Consider the following 16,713-nt stretch of genomic DNA (forward strand, 5'->3'; position numbering starts at 1 on the left):
AACAGGCCACAGACTGGTAGTGGTCCGTGGCCCAGGGGTTGGGGACCCCTGCTTTATAGTCTGGCTATTTTGCTCAACATCATGTTTTTCAGATGTATGTAGGTGGTGTTGAGTCTATCATTTTTTTTTTAATTACTAAGAAGTATTCTTTTACTACAGGGTTATACCACAATCTATTTATTCACTGGTCTCCTGGTGGACATTTGGTTTGCTTTCCACTCTTGGGCTGTCATTATTCTAACTGTGTTTCTTAGGTTCTGTATTGGTCTATTTGGTGTCTATTAATTACAGGGCCAAACTACTGGCCAAAGTTGTTTATAACTCCCCTGTGATCCAGAGTCTGTACTCTGAACCACCTCCTTTATCTACTCTCACACACCAAGTCAGGATTTCCACTGCCCTAAATGAATCCAGAACCAGGTGCCAGACAACTGGGGACAGTCCCTATGCCCCAGAGCCCTCTGTAATTTTTCACACCAGCCAATCCTAAGCTGTTTATGCAGCCCTGCCTTGTCCTTCCTCCAGTAAAGGCTAAGGCGTATGCCTTCCACTCCCTCCTGCTTCTGCTGCTTCTCCAAAACTGGTGCTTTCCTATGTGGTCCTTTGTGGTCTGGCATGCCCCCTTCTCTTGGGAAATGTAAGCAGTGAATCTTCTTTCAGTGGCATTTTCCTCTCTGTGTCTTCTCTCAGTCACCTCCATAATTTAAAATCCCACAGGTACAAATGACACAGTTATAAATATGGATTATAGAAACATGTGTACTGTTCATTTTGTGGGCATGCTTTCATTTCTCTGGGTTAAATACCTAAGTGTAGAGCTTCTTTGTCATAGGGTCATACATGCGTGTGCACACACGTGCACACACATACACACACTTAGCAGTTATCTAAAGTGGTTGTACCATTTTACATTCCCATCTGCAATGTTTGGAGGTTCCTATTACATTTCTCGTCTGGGGATATCTCTGCCAACATTTGTCAGTCTTTTTTATTTTAGCCATTCTAGTAAATGAGAAAGTGTATAGTACTCTGGTTTTAATTTGCATGACTAATGTTTGTTAAGCATCTTTTCATATGCTAATTTATCATATATATATATCTTCTTCTGGGAAGTGTTTATTCAAGTATATTGCCCATTTTTATAGGGCTTTTTATATTTTCATTTCTTTTTTTTTTTTTGCGGTACGCGGGCCTCTCACTGTTGTGGCCTCTCCTGTTGTGGAGCACAGGCTCCAGACGTGCAGGCTCAGCGGCCGTGGCTCACGGGCCCAGCTGCTCCGCGGCATGTGGGATTCTCCCGGACCGGGGCACGAACCCATGTCCCCTGCATCAGCAGGTGGACTCTCAACCGCTGTGCCACCAGGGAAGCCCTATATTTTCATTTCTTACTTACATATTCAGCATACAAGTGTACTGTTAATAGTTTTCCTAAACTGGTTTGTGTGTTAATTTTTTTAATGATATTACTATTTATGATGAGATATTTTTAATTTTGAAGGAATCCAACTTATCATTTTTTTGAAGTTACCAGTGTTTTTGTGTGTCCTGCCCATGGTCACAAAAGTACTCTCACATATGATCTTGAAGCTTTCTGGTTTGCTGTTTGACATGTAGATTTATAAGTCATGTCAAGTAAGTGTTTGTTGGTGGAGTGACAAAGGTATTGAGGATTTTTAATATATAGTTATCCACTTTTGAAATAACATTTATTAAAAACACTTTCCCCCCATGAACTGCCTTGGTGCCTTGTTGTAAAAACAAACAAAACCCCAAAACATTGACTTAGTATTTGGGGTCTATTTCTGAACTCTGTCTTCTCTTCCATTGATCTATTTGTCTATCTATGCAAACTCAACACTATCTTAATTGTTGTAGGTTGAAGTCAATTAGTGTCTTTTAAATTTGTTCTTCTTTCAGATTTGTTCAACTCTTCTAGATCCTTTGGAGTTGCATGTAAATTTTAGATTCATCTTATCTGTTTCTTCAAAAGGGCCTGTTGGGATTTGGGAAGGAATTGCATTGAATCTATAAGGCAGTTTAGAATGAATGGACTTCATAACAATATTTAATCTTTAAATCAGTGAGCATTGCATAGCCTTTTATTTAGGTCATCATTAACTCACCAATATTTGTGGTTTCCAGTGTGGAAACATTGCACATACTTGTTTTATTTCTTCCTGGGTATTTGATGGTTTTACATGCTATTATAATTATAATTTTAAGATTTCATTTTCCAATTTGTCATTGTTGTATTTAGAAATATGATTGATTTTAGTGTATTGACCTTGTATTCTGCAACATTTTAATCCAAGTAGTTGTGTGGGTGTGTGTGTGTGTGCGTTTTTTGTAGATTTTATGGTGTTTTCTAAAACACAGTTATATTGTCTGTTAATAATGAACTTTATATATATATATTTGCATCTGAATGCCATTTATTTTCTATTTTCTTTGCTTGCTTTATTACTGTCTAGGATCTCCAGTACAATGGTGAATACAATTGGTAACAGATGACATATTTACCTTCTCACTGATGGTACTGGGAACAGGTTTAATTTTTACCATTAAGAAAAATGTTAGCTATAGGGTTTTTGTGGATACTCCTTAGTGTATTGAGGTGGTTCCTTTGTATTCCTGCTTTGTTGAAAGTTTTATCATGAAGGTCGTGACTTTGGTCATAGGCATTTTCTTCATCTCTTGAAAATAATTGTGTTTCTTTCTCTTTTATTTTATTAACATGGCAATATTACACTGATTGGTATTTTGAATGTTAAACCAATCTTATATTCTGGGGTAAACCACATTTTTTTCATGATGTATTACTTGTTTTATATATTTGTGTGTTTGACTTGCTAATACTTTTAAGGATTTTTGCATTTTTTAGGATTTTAAGGGATTTTTTTTTCATGAGAAAATATTGGTCTATAACTTCTTGTAATATTTGTCAGATATTTTTAGTATCATGATAATGCTGCCTCATAAAATCAGTTAGGGAGTATTCCTCCTTCCTCTATATTCTGAAACAGTTTGTGTAAAATAATTATTATTTTCTTGATGTTAGAATTCACCAATGTAGTTATATGGCCTGAAGCTTACCTTATGAGAAGGTTTTGATTTCAGGTTCAGTTTCTTTAATAGATACGGGGTAACTTTGATTTTCTACTTCACCTTGCATCAGCTGTGGTATTTTTTGTTTTTGAAGCAATGTGTCCTTTTTATCAAATTTCATGAATTTATGGCATAAAGTCATTTGCAATATCTTCCTTTGTTATCATTGTAATATTTGCAGGATCTGTTGTGATGCTATAATTTTGTACTTTCTCTCTTTTCTTTCCTGTGTACAATTGCTAGTGATTTATCAATTTTATTAATGTATTCAAAGAAACAATATTTTACTTTGTTGACTTTCCCTGTTGTTTGTTCTTTAAAATTTCATTTATTTATGCTCTTTTTAAAATATTTTCTTTGTTACATTTATTCTGAACTTCAGTTTCTCCTCTATTTTTGCTTCTTCAAGTAGGATCTCAGATGATTAATTTAAACCTTTCTTCTTCACTATTAAGGCTTAAAACTATAAACTTATATAAGAGCTGCATTTTCTGCAATGCACAATTTTGATAGGTTGGTTTTCATTTTTTATTTCAAAATATTTTTCTGTTTTTCTTTCTTCTTTGGTTTATGGTTTATTTAAAAGTATATTGGTTTTTTCCTAATATTTGTGGATTTGTCAATGTGTTCTTTTTAGTTAATTTCTAATTTAATATTTTTATTGTCAGAGAAGATACTATTTATTATTTCAGTTCTTTGATGTTTTCAAAACTTATTTTATAGAGCAACATGTGGTCTATCTCCATAAATGTTCCAGGTGCTCTTGAAAAGAATGCATTTTATGTTGTTATGTTAGTGATATATACATTTTGGTTAGGTACAATGGGCTGATTCTATTTTTTGGATTTTTCTCTGTCTCTACTATATTTTTCTGTGGGGGGTGGGCAGGGTCTACTTGTTCTATAAATATTTATAACTGAAAAAGTGCATTTAAAATCTTCAACTATTATTGTAGATTTTTCTCTTTCTCTTTTTGATTTGTCAATTTGTGCTTTTTTGTATTTTGAAGCTCTGTTGTTAGGTGCTAACGCATTTAGGATTGTTATCTCTTCCTAATGATATGATCCTTTTATCATTATGGAATGCCCTTTTTAGTTTTAGTAATATTCTTTGGCTTAAAGTCTACTTTGTCTGCTGTTGGTTTATAACACTAGCTTTCTGATATTTAAAGTTTGCATGGTAATTTTTTTTTACCTATTTACTTTTAATCTGTTACCTCTATTTAAAGTATATTTCTTTAAAGAGCATATAGTTGCCTTTATTTTTTATTCAGTCTGATAGTCTATGCCTTTTAATTGCAGAAAGTAGTCTGTTTACATTTAACTCAGTTGTTGATGTGTTTAGGTAAGAGTGTCACATATTGATATACATGAATTCACACGACTCCTGTTGAGGAAGGGGATGAATTCACCATTTTAATTTTTAAAAATTTATTTACTTATTTAATTCTTTAACTTTGTTGAGATATAATCCACAAACATGGGATTTTTAAATTAAAGCTAGGTAAACCTTTTAAAACTAGGTAAACTTTTGCAGCTAGTGATTAAAACCTTGTAATTTTTGCCCCCTTCCCTAAGTCTTTTCCAGAACACATAGAAAATGTAATAAGTCATGGGGTCCTTTATGTCACTTTAACCTTTCTGGAACGTGCCACTGTAGCCAGCTGTGAATTGTTAATGATTCCTGATTTCTTGATTCAATACTCTCAGGTTAATGAATGTGATTGTAAATGAATTTGTAGCATGGGCTTGTAGAGAACAGATGTCCATATTCCACTGTATGGAGGAACATTCCTGTCATTTAACTCTAGATGACCTGGCAGTATTTCACAGAACAGGATTTCATTAATTCACTACTGGAAGTGTTGCATTGCATGAGAATCTCCTTAAGTGGTGTTTATTTGTAATTTTTTACATGAATTTCCAACAATGGAGAAACCTTTGACTGTGACATCTGGTAGTATGATACTGGATTTTATTTTATTTATGTACTCTTTCCTAAGAGTGTTTTTATAGCTTCAACGTTTTCTTTTTTCTTTTATAACCATAGTCTGATTACAGGGCTGTTTAATAGTCTATCTCTATTGATAACTTGCTTAACAAAAATGAGAAATTTCAGTATACAATCATTTAGGCTTTTTAAATAGGGAGTTAAAAAAGAGCATTAGCTTTACCTTATAAGGAAGTTGCTATTTTTAATGTTTACTTTGCAGACTGATATGGATTTATCAGAAATTTATTGTAATGGAAATATACAAAATTTAAAATAAATATATCCTTTTTTAGAAATCTAAAATGAAACTTACATCAGTTAGATATTCATTAGTAAATTCAATGAATATGTATAAAATGCTTGCCTTGTGCCAAGCACGTTTCAAGATTCTGCAAACTACATATGTATTGGTAACATAATTAATATTAAAATATCTAATCATAGGTTTCCATCAGTAACATCCATCATTGGTTCAGGAGAAAACCTTTACCAAAAAATAATGCTAGTATGTGACCCAAGTCTTTAGCTTTTGCCAATGTTATAATGATTATTTTTTGAAATACTCAACCTTCTTCCATTGTAAAGAAAGGTGATAGGTTACAAATGCTACTCATCAAGAATGGAAATGGCTTTTCTTTTTTGGGTGAGTGAGAACATATGGATGTTACTGGGAAGGAGTGATCATGAATAATTTAGAATAACTTGAGCTTTTGTGTGGTAGTAAAAATGAAATATGCATTGGTTAAATGAGAGAGAACTATGCTATTTGGGTTTGAGGTCATTTCACTAACATACACGTACTATATAATTCTTTTTCTTTCCTTCACTGTTGAAAATGTATAATAGAATAAGTAATGCTGTGAAGCCAATCGAGGAATGAAGCCAGATGCATTTTAATGCAATCACTTGGGAAGTTTGAGCAGTTAGAAATCACAACTTCCAAGAAAGAAACTGCTGATATCCCTTGGATTAACAATCTGTTTTAGTGAAGTCTTCGTTTTTATAGTGCATGGAAGCATTTGATACTCATTTGATATTAGTTTATCCATTCATCTAAAACATCTGTGGCATGGGTCCCTGAATGGCATTTCTCCTGATTTTAGGTCATGAGGACTTGACTTTATATTCTGGGTATAGCAAGTGGATTGTTCTCTGTGGAGAGGTGTGTGTTTTGTTTTCCTTCCTGAATGAAGTAGGGATACCGTAAACTCCCAGGCGGTGTTTATTTACATTACTCTCAGGTATAGTAGGAAGACTCTGCTTATGAATTCTCTGCTGCTTCTCCTTAGAAAGTCAAAGATGGTCACTAAGATTCTTCAGGAATTGGCGGTTAACCTGGGAAGTAAAATCAGCTTAAAAGTGGGAGTCTGAGCCCAGAAAATAAACACTATACTGGAAAGTAGGGAAGTAGGATTTAAGGCTTCCTTTGAATTTGTTTCTTTGAAAACATGTACTTGTTTTAAAAAAAAGGAATTCCTTGGCAGTCTGGTGGTTAGGACTTGAGGCTTTCACCCTGGGGGCCTGGGTTCCATCCCTGGTCGGGAATTAGGAGGATCCTGCAAGCAGTGCAGCACAGCCAAAACCAAACCAAACAAAACCACAAAAAAAGAAAAACATGCACTTGTTTAAAAACAGTGCGTAGGAATACTTTCTGTCTTTTCTAAATAGAAAAAAAAAATCATTAAGCATCAGGGTATGTGGCCCCCCCCCGCCTTTTTTTATTTAGTATAAATTTAAAATTATAATATCAGAAATATAAACTTTTTAAAAGAGTAGATACAGTTTAAGGGCTTTTTTAATAGAAAAAAATGTATGATCACTCTTAATTTTTATCTCAGCCATTAAAAGAACTTCTTTTCTGGTTTACATATAAATGATTAATGTAATTTCAATTTCTATTGATTTGTGAAATTGTTTCTTCCTTGCTTGTGGCTAGATTAAGGATTATTTTTTTCCTACACTCAAAAAATTGTGTATAGTCTGGTTAGGTTTTGGGGGTGAATTTCTCTTGTTCCATTTTAACTAGACATATATAATATTGAATTTTTTTCTCTCTTTTAAATGGGAAGGAAGAGGCTAGGAAGATTAGCTCTCCAACTTCTTTCATTTTACTGATGAAAATATTGGAAGTTTATATGATATGCTTAGGTCAGAGACCTGTATTTGTTTTCACATATCTGCCTGGCGGGATAATTTCTGAAGATATAACTTTGTGTGATTTTCCTACTATATTCCTTTGCACTGTCTCTTAGGAAAAATTTCAGATTCTGGATATGAGGGAAGGAAAAAGGAAGAGGAGAGGGATGAGGAGGGAGGGGAATGAGCTCATAGGAGGCAGGAGAAGGAAACCTAACAGAAGAAGGTGGAGGTCTTGGGTGTTGGAAGCAGCAGTGCCTGTGGCCAACCCTCCACAGGTGGTAGAATCTTCCTGGGCTGTGAGGGAGGTTTAGTTGGGGCAGCAGAATGTATAGGGTACCTAGGGAAGCTGAGCTGTGGGTACCACAATGGCCATCCTAGTAACAGTTTACTCACCCAGGCTCGGCTCTGAAAAAGTAAAGGTGCTAGGTTCCCCGGAACCCTGTGGGCTGGGATAGCAGGTATTTCCATAGTAACTCTGTGGGCTGAGAAGCCTCTCAGAAAGATTTCACATGGTTTAAGACAGGGACACCCAAGAATGAAGGAAATAGGGGGGAACAAAGCCAGGCATTGAGATACCCTCCTAAATCAAGGAGCCACAAAAGATTTGGCTCTACAGTTTGAAACATTGTGTGTGTAGGGGTGTGTGTGTGCGCTTGTTCGAGAGACTGAAGGGGCGGTGATTCACAATTACATATCTTAAAAATTAATCACTTTATTTTTAATAGGTAGAAAATTCTTTGGAGAAAAGCATATATTTTCATCACAATTATCAATATGCTCTTTAATATCTCATATTCACTTTCTCACCAACAGTTTTAATTTTTTTTCCAGTGGTAGGACTAAGTATAGGGAGGTAATGTGGATCCTTCAAGAAATGTCTGGTAAAAGCTGATTTTTCCAAGAATCTTACAAAAATAGGTTAATTCAGTATGGTAACACCTGATTCCAAAGGCGACTGGGGCTACTGGAATGACTGAAAACATAGGTACGACACTGGGAAAAAGAAAAAGCTTGTTAGAGAAAAATGACATGAATTCTATGGGAAAATCTTTAAGTTCGAAATCAAACCTAGGGCTTCCCTGGTGGCTCAGTGGTGAGAGTCTGCCTGCCGATGCAGGGGACACAGGTTCGTGCCCCGGTCCAGGAAGATCCCACATGCCGCGGAGCAGCTAGGCCCGAGAGCCATGGCCGCTGGGCCTGCGCGTCTGGAGCCTGTGCTTCACAACGGGAGAGGCCACAACAGTGAGAGGCCCGCGTACCGCAAAAAAAAAAAAAAAAAAAAAAGCAAACCTAAGTGGCTTTGGTTTCGTCATGATGAAACATGGCCAGGAATTAAAGACATTCGATTTAGTTCTTTAAAAGTGTTCTAAGCAGTAGTTTTTTCTTGAAATGCAGTATAAATCACCTACCATCTAATTCACGATTTTCAAGTGTACAGTTCAGTGGGTTTTAGCATATTCAAAGGTTGTGCGACCGTCACTACTGTCTAATTCCAGAAATTTTAATCACCCTAAAAGAACCCTGTACCCATTGGAATCACTTCCTATCCTCCTCCCCCTCCAGTTCTTACCAATGACTAATCTACTTTCTGTCTTTATGGATTTCCCGACACTGGAAAGTCCAGATAAATGGAATCATACAATAAGTGGTCTTTGGTGTCTGGCTTCCTGTACTTAGCATTATGTTTTCCAGGTCCATCCTTGTTGTAGAATGTATCGGTGTTTTATTTATTTTTTTATTTTTATTTTTTTGCGGTACGCGGGCTTCTCACTGTTGTGGCCTCTCCCGTTGCAGAGCACGGGCTCCGGATGCACAGGCTCAGTGGCCATGGCTCACAGGCCCAGCCGCTCCGTGGCATGTGGCATCTTCCCACACCAGGGCACGAACCCGTGTCCCCTGCATTAGCAGGTGGACTCTCAACCACTGCGCCACCAGGGAAGCCCAGTGTTTTATTTTTTATCACTAAATAATGTTCCATTGTGCACGTATAGTTCTAATAGTTATTTTGCTGATTCTTTCAGATTTCCTGCTTATAAGGTCATGTCATCTGAAAATTCTAACCAGTTTCTTTTTAATTAATTACTTAATTAATTTATTTTTGGCTGCGTTGGGTCTTCATTGCTGTGCATGGGCCTTCTCTACTTTGCAGCAAGCAGGGGCTACTCTCCATTATGGTGCACGGACTTCTCATTGCGGTGCCTTCTCTTGTTGTGGAGCACAGGCTCTAGGCATGCAGGCTTCAGTAGTTGTGGTATGTGGGCTCAGTAGTTATGGCTCACGGGCTCTTGACCACAGGCTCAGTAGCTGGGGCTCATGGGCTTAGTTGCTCCACGGCATGTGGGATCTTCCTGGACCAGGGCTCAAACCCGTGTCCCCTGCATTGGCAGGCAGATTCTTAACCACTACGCCACCAGGGAAGCCTCTAACCATTTTTTAGACTTGTGATAGAAAGCAAAAATTGACATGATGGTTTTATGTCTGGCATGTATATTTAAACCATTTGATCTTCAGTGATCCATGTGGCATGGTAAATAGCACGATTTTAAAATAAGTATTTCATTCTCACTTAATGTAGATATAAATGTTATTACCATTTGACATATGAGGAAAACTGAGGCCCAGAGAAGTTAAGTAAATTTCCCAAGGTTACAAAGCTAACAGGTAGCCAAGCCAGAAATTAAACATTGATGATCTGGCTTGAACAGCTGTACTATTCAAATAAGAGAGGAAATAAAGAGTACTCAGTAACAATAGTTGGTTTTTCTTTTCAGTAGTTCCTATATCATTGAATTTTGATATATAAATATATGTTTTTGTGCATTTGAGCTATTTCTGTATCAATATAGATTATGTATAAATCTATATGCTTTTTCAAAATGGGAAAATGTTTCATTGACTTATGAGCTTTTTGTGCCATTTAATGGCAGTTCTTGAATAAAGATAATGTTAATAATAATAGCTGTTATTTACTGAGCATTTACTCAGTCCAAGGCACCCTTCTGAGGGGTGTGTGTGTGTGTGTATAAATAAATTTAATTCTCCCAACAGCCTCTATGAGTCAGATGCTTTATAATACTAAGACACAGCTTAAGAGTATTGCTGAAGTCTTAGCTAAGAGACTTGCTAGGAGATTTGCTAAAGTTTCCACAGATCACAAATGACATGTCCTAGATTCAGTCCTAGGCTGTCTGCTTCAGGGTACCTCTGTTGAACTTCATCACTTCTTGTTTCTGTTGAGCAGTTTTCTATGTTGAACAAGCTCTTTCTCCACTACCTCCTTTAATAGGAACATAATATTCCAGTAGTGGGTATACCATAATTTATTAATCAGTCTCTAACTGTTGTATATTTGAGTTGAGTATAACTTTTATGTGTCTTCAACCTTTGAAAACATTTTCATGTATAGGTAGACCATGACTCCTAGACTATTATATAGCTTGGCTTAGGCATTGACTGTTCTAAGCTTTCATTCCTACAGAATTTATCTTTGGTAATCAGAATACCAGTGGTGATTGTGACTTATTATATATAGATTCTGAAATATAAATGCAGAGGAAATGCATTCAGCTTACACTGTGGTAGCCCAGTGTTTTGGAGCTGGTGCTTATGAAAGCTTACACAATTAAAGAGTCTTTCCTTTCCTTAACCTGCCCCGTCGCCCACCCCCATCTCATGCCACCTTCAGACATAGTCTGCTGTGCCAATCTCTTTATGGCCTTTCCCTGAAGCTTGGGCTGTCCTTTAGGTTAAATAGGTCCTTCCCAACTTAATGGTGTCCAGTTGATCCCCTCCACTGGTTTGGGTAGGAGGCATGCAGCTCTGGGCTTTGGGCATTCAGGCAGGGAATCATGTGCCTTATGGAAACTGCCATCCCCACTTGCTCTGTGGAGATAAGACAGGAACTTCCATTCTCTTCAATCCGTCTAAGCACTAAATGTATTCCAATATGGCAATTTAAATATGGCTCTTGCAGTCCCCCCAGGCACTCACAGAGAACTACTTAGAAGGTAGATGAATTCAGGCTTTCCTCATTCTCTAGATTACAGGTATCCTCCCATGCATGCGGGCAGGCACCTCGTCCCCTGGCTTCTCCTGGCTTCTCATAAAAGGTTTCACTTATCACCAGTTTATCTGCTGCAAGGGGAGGAGAAGAATAGAGGTCAGTTATTCTAATTTTAAAAATTGGAATTTGATAAACAAGTATTTAATTATAAAATTAATAAATATATCCTTTAATAAAATCCAAATAGCAGGTAAAATTCCCCACCATTCCAGAGGTAATCAAATTTAAGAGTTGCATTTGTGTGTTGTGGGCCTTCTTTGCGAACACACACACACTTGCACATACACACACAGTAGTGTTGTATGTTCTTTTAAAAAAATAATGTCATAGTGTGTCATTCTGCATCATCCTTTTATCACTTAACATTATGTTATGTTGTAAGTAGATCAAACTCTTCCTTTTATCCCGTGGTGGAATATATCATAGTGTAACTAGCCATTCCCTTTCTGATGAACATTTATATTGGTCCCAGCTTTTTGTTATTGGTCCCAGGGCTGCAGTGAATGTCACGGGCTATGCCTCTTTCTTCAAATGTGGGAAGATTTCTTTTACATGTGATATTCAGAATTAATTGTTGATTCATCAGTAAGTGTGTCACGCAAAGATAAGTCCATTTTAAATTTTGAATAATTTCCAGTTGCCATTCAAAGCGGTAGCACTCATTTCACTCCCTCAAGCAGTACAGGAGAGTTCTCATTGGCCTACTTTTTACCAGTATTTGATATTAGCAGATTTTGAAATGTTTGTTAACCCGATGGGTGAAAAGTGGCATTTTCTTTTAACTTAGCCATCCGTGGAGACCCAGGAAACTGAAATGCATTATGTATGTAAGTTGGTGACCTTTGGGTATAGCAGTTCTTAGTGAAGAAAGTAGAAAAGCAAGGCAGGCTCCTTTACTCATTTAGAAGTAACTCAGAGACCCTAAAGAAGTTGATGAGAAGATTTGCAAAGGTTTGGGGCCCACGGCAGGTGGAGCGCAGATGGTGGGGCAGTTAAGGCAGAGGTCAGTATGTGACCTAAAGCCACCAGTGAGACATTTAATAATATTATGCCTTAGTTGACAGCTGTGAAAGACTGCAAAGCCAGAAAGAGAAAAGATGAACTTGGGCAACTAATAGTTGAACAGGAAGAAAGTGACAAAATATGTTAACATGGGATTTATAATTGGTGTTAGTCAAAGAGAGACCCCAGGGCTTCCCTGGTGGCGCAGTGGTTAAGAGTCCACCTGCTGATGCAGGGGACGTGGGTTCGTGCCCCAGTCCGGGAAGATCCCACATGCCGCGGAACAGCTGGGCCCGTGAGCCATGGCCACTGAGCCTGTGCGTCCGGAGCCTATGCTCCACAACGGGAGAGGCCACAACAGTGAGAGGCCCGCGTACCGCGAAAAAAAAAAGAGAGAGACCTCAAGTTCTGTAAGTTTTATTTCCTAGTTTCAGAGTGTAAAATGATGGTTCCTAATGTATATTATCTAAATAAATGACTAGATTATTTTGACAAAAATCATCAATAAATATGAGTTCATGTTTCCTGTTGTGATAGGTTTTTAATATGTCTGAATAATAGCTACCACTTTGTGAACATAGAGGACAGGCATTATGCTAAGTGCTTTACGTATATTAAGCCATTAAGGCCTCATAATAACTCTGTTATGAAAGGGTTCTATAAAGCAGGCAATAAAATAGTTCCCATGTTACAGATGGGGGAGCTGAATCCTGAGAAGTTAAGTGGCTTGTCCAGGGTGACACAACAATGAAAGGCCAGGTTGTAGGTCTGAACCACCAAGCTAATCACCATCTTCATAAAAGCCCAGGCCACATCCCAGGCCAGTCACATCAGAATCTGGGTGCGTGGGGTAAGGGTGGGGAAGCAAGCATTCCCAGGCGATTTAAAGCTCTCAGATGATCCAGTGGTCAAGCCAGGATGAGAGCCACTGATTCTGATGCTGCTATCATAGGAACACTGTCTAAAATACAGTGGTGCTTGTTACGTGCCAGAGACCACATTAAACACTTTAGATGTATTAAACGGCTTTCAAATTACATTTACTGCAATTTACAGTATGAAATATATTTTATATTGTTACCGAGCACACATATACAGATATATGTAATTCAGAAATTATAGTTTCATGTAGAAGCACTTATCCATGCAGATGTGACACACTATGATGTTTCTATTCTTTTGTGTTCTATATTTTGTTATCTTAGAAATGCCTTAAATTCAAACATGAATAAATGCTCTATTCTCATATACCCAAGGAAAATGTTCAGTCTAAAAGTCAAATCCTTCTCAGAAGTTAAATAGCAAACACGATCAAGTTCAAATGAATTAAAACCTGCAATCAAATTCCTTGTCTTTCAGTTACAATTTCAAAATCTTTAGTAACGGTAGATTCCCAAATCCATTCCCTCCAATTTATTCTAAGTGATGCCTCAGAAAATTGGTGATCCTTGAGCCCCTGCAGTCTGAGGAAGGAAGACCTCAGAAATTGAGGCCAAGACTCTGATGCCTTTTCCTTTTAAAGAGCCAGAGAGGTAATGTGACACACAAGATTATCACACAACATTGGCTCCATTACAACATAATCTGAGTTGGGAAAAAAAAAGCCTGTCTCAAGTCTCCAGAGCGGTTATCCTAGGCAGCATATGTTTGTGGAACCCAGCATTTAATGTTGCCAGAAACCCAATGCTCCAAGACCAAGAGAAGCTGATAGAGTATCTTGGTTTCAGCTTCACTTGCAGAATCTTCACCATGAACAGAAACTCCGTCTCTTCATAAGAGCTTAAAGTTGACGCTGTCCATGTGCCGTACCTGGTAGAAGAATCCACCTTTGCATACTGCTTTTCTAACTCAGAGAATGGTATTTTAGACATTACTCTGTTTTTCAAAGTGTGGTAAGCAGGATTGTAAGGTGGCCCCAACACTCCTGAGCCTTTGTTGTACTTGTATAATCTAATTGAATGGAACTCTGTGAATATAATGAGATCTCACTTTTCTGGTACTGTTACCTTATATGACACAAGAGAGATTATCCAGGTGGGCCTGATCTAATCAGGTAGGCCTCTAAAAGCAGAGCATTTTCTCCAACTGGTTGCAGAGGAATGAGCTTCCTTTGGCTTAGAAGGAAGAAAACATCCATGTTGTGGACTGTCTTGGGTTCCTATGTGGCAAAGACTCGGGTGCGAACTCCAGGAGCTAAGAGTGGTCCTTGGTCGACAGCTAACAAGTTAACGTGAACCTAGTCCTACAACTTCAAGAAACTGAATTCTGCCAACACCCCGAGTCACCGTGGAAGAAGACCCCAAGTCTTGGGTGAGGTCACATCCTCAGCTGACATTGTGGTGAGACCCTGAGCTGAGGATGCAGCCAAAACATGCCCAGACTCCTGACCCACAGAAACTGTGAGAGCATAAATGTGTATTGTTTTAACCAGTAAATGTGTGGTAACTTGTTATGCAGCAACAGAAAATTAATATGCAAAGTGAAAAAAATGGCAGCGATGGTAGCTCTAATTAGTAGGTCTTCTTTATCTTATCCAGTAGACGTGTCTTCATTTTCCCTCCATCGAGCACTGAGTGGAGCGTGGGCTTTATCTCCTGATGCAGCAGTTCTCTTGATGCTGGGCATTTTCACTTCCTCGCCTCTGTAACCCTTCTGCTACCTCAGTGTCTCCTTAGCTGATCCTTGGACTGGAGGCCGCTGTCAGTTCTGCTGAAGCTTGTGCCTCAGGGGCTACTGAAGACCAGTACTTCTGTTTTAAAACTCGTTCGAATTCTGTTTCTCTTCCATGTTTCCTCAAGACCCAGACCTTACTAGTTCACCCACCTCTATGATCATACTTTAAAGTCACTGAGTAATTTGCGAGCTTTCTGTTCTTGAACCCGTGGACAAGCAAAGGGACTTCAGTGTGAGTCTTACCACGACTTCCTGCCTGTGGCCCAGAATACAGAATGGCTTCTAGGGCTCTTGACTCAGTGCTGCTGACCTCGGCCTGGCGCTCCAGTTCTGTGTGGCAAGTGGAGAAATTCTGTTAAAAATTGCAAAAATTGTTTTGCCTCCCAAAGCCTACCAAGGTTTTTTTTTCTGCAATAAAATCTTGGCCCCAGTCTTGTCCAGGAATAGGGTGTCTCCTTAGTCAACTGCAACAGCCAGCCCTTGAGGCTTGAGGCCGCCCACCTCACCTGTTTGGAAACAGTCCTGCCTCCCCTGCCACTGCTGTCTGGCTTGGCTTACCTGCCTCTGCACTTGTGCTTAAGGCCCGGGTTGTGCTTTAGTTCCTGCCTCTGTAGAAATAGCTACTCACTTGGGGCAAAGCTCTGGTGTCTCTTTCTTAGGTTGGATACCCGCACACTGACCCCTAGGTGAGGGCGTTTGTGCTGGTGAGTTTTTGAGGAAATGTGTCCTGAAGAGACTGGTAGGTAAGTAAGGAACAGGACAGGAAAGGGGAATAAGCCAAGCAGTGGGCAGATTCAGGGCAAATCCTGACTGATCCTGATCCTGCAAGGAACTTGCAGTGTAAATTACCCCCCAAAGTCTGTCCCATTTTAAGGGAAGGGGGCTGGGCTTTCCACACTTTCAGCTATTGGCTTTGGGTCACACCAAGGGATGTAATTCCCAGGCATTTTCTGTTCTGTGCTTGTAAAGATGATCCATCTCCAGTAACACAAGGAAAGGCCTTTAATGGAGGTTACAGGTAACAGGTATGAATGTCTAGACACAAAGCATACAGAAACTGGGAGTTAGACACACAGGACCTGTCAGATGGATCCCAATGAATCTTGGTAGAATACCAACCATATTCCCTAAATCCTCCAAGTTCAAGTTACCATAGCCCCCAGGCTTGAATTCTTTTTCTCAGGGCATGGCTGTTTAACCCTCTTGGCCTCATATAAAGTTTATCCAACCATTAACATTTATTTTTGGGACTTCCCTGGTGGCGCAGTGGATAAGACTCCACGCTCCCAATGCACGGGGCCTGGGTTTGATCTCTGGTCAGGGAACTAGATCCCACATGAAGGCTGCAACTAAGAGTTTGCATGCCACAACTAAGGATCCGGCACACCACCACTGAGGAGCCGGCGAGCCGCAACTAAGGAGCCCTGGAGCCGCAACTAAGCAGCCCTCCTGCTGCAACTAAGACCCATCACAACCAAATAAATAAATATTTTTTAGAAAATAATTTTTTTCCCATACACTAAAGTCCAAGACTCAGCCATCAACATTCATTTTCCTTACCCCCATTCTAAAATCTAAGACTAGAAGCCACAGGTCTTAGTGTTTGAGAGCACCATTTGCTTCACCAACTTTGGCACTTCGATGTGTACTTCATATCACCCTGAGATGGCTCACTAAAGGCTGAGGCTTTGAGAGGGCCCTCAATAAATAGAACCCCTTTGCCCACTTACATTCTGAAA

This window comes from Mesoplodon bidens (assembly GCF_964165515.1).
Source record: "Mesoplodon bidens genome assembly, chromosome: 10".
NCBI classification, from domain to species: Eukaryota; Metazoa; Chordata; class Mammalia; order Artiodactyla; family Ziphiidae; genus Mesoplodon; species Mesoplodon bidens.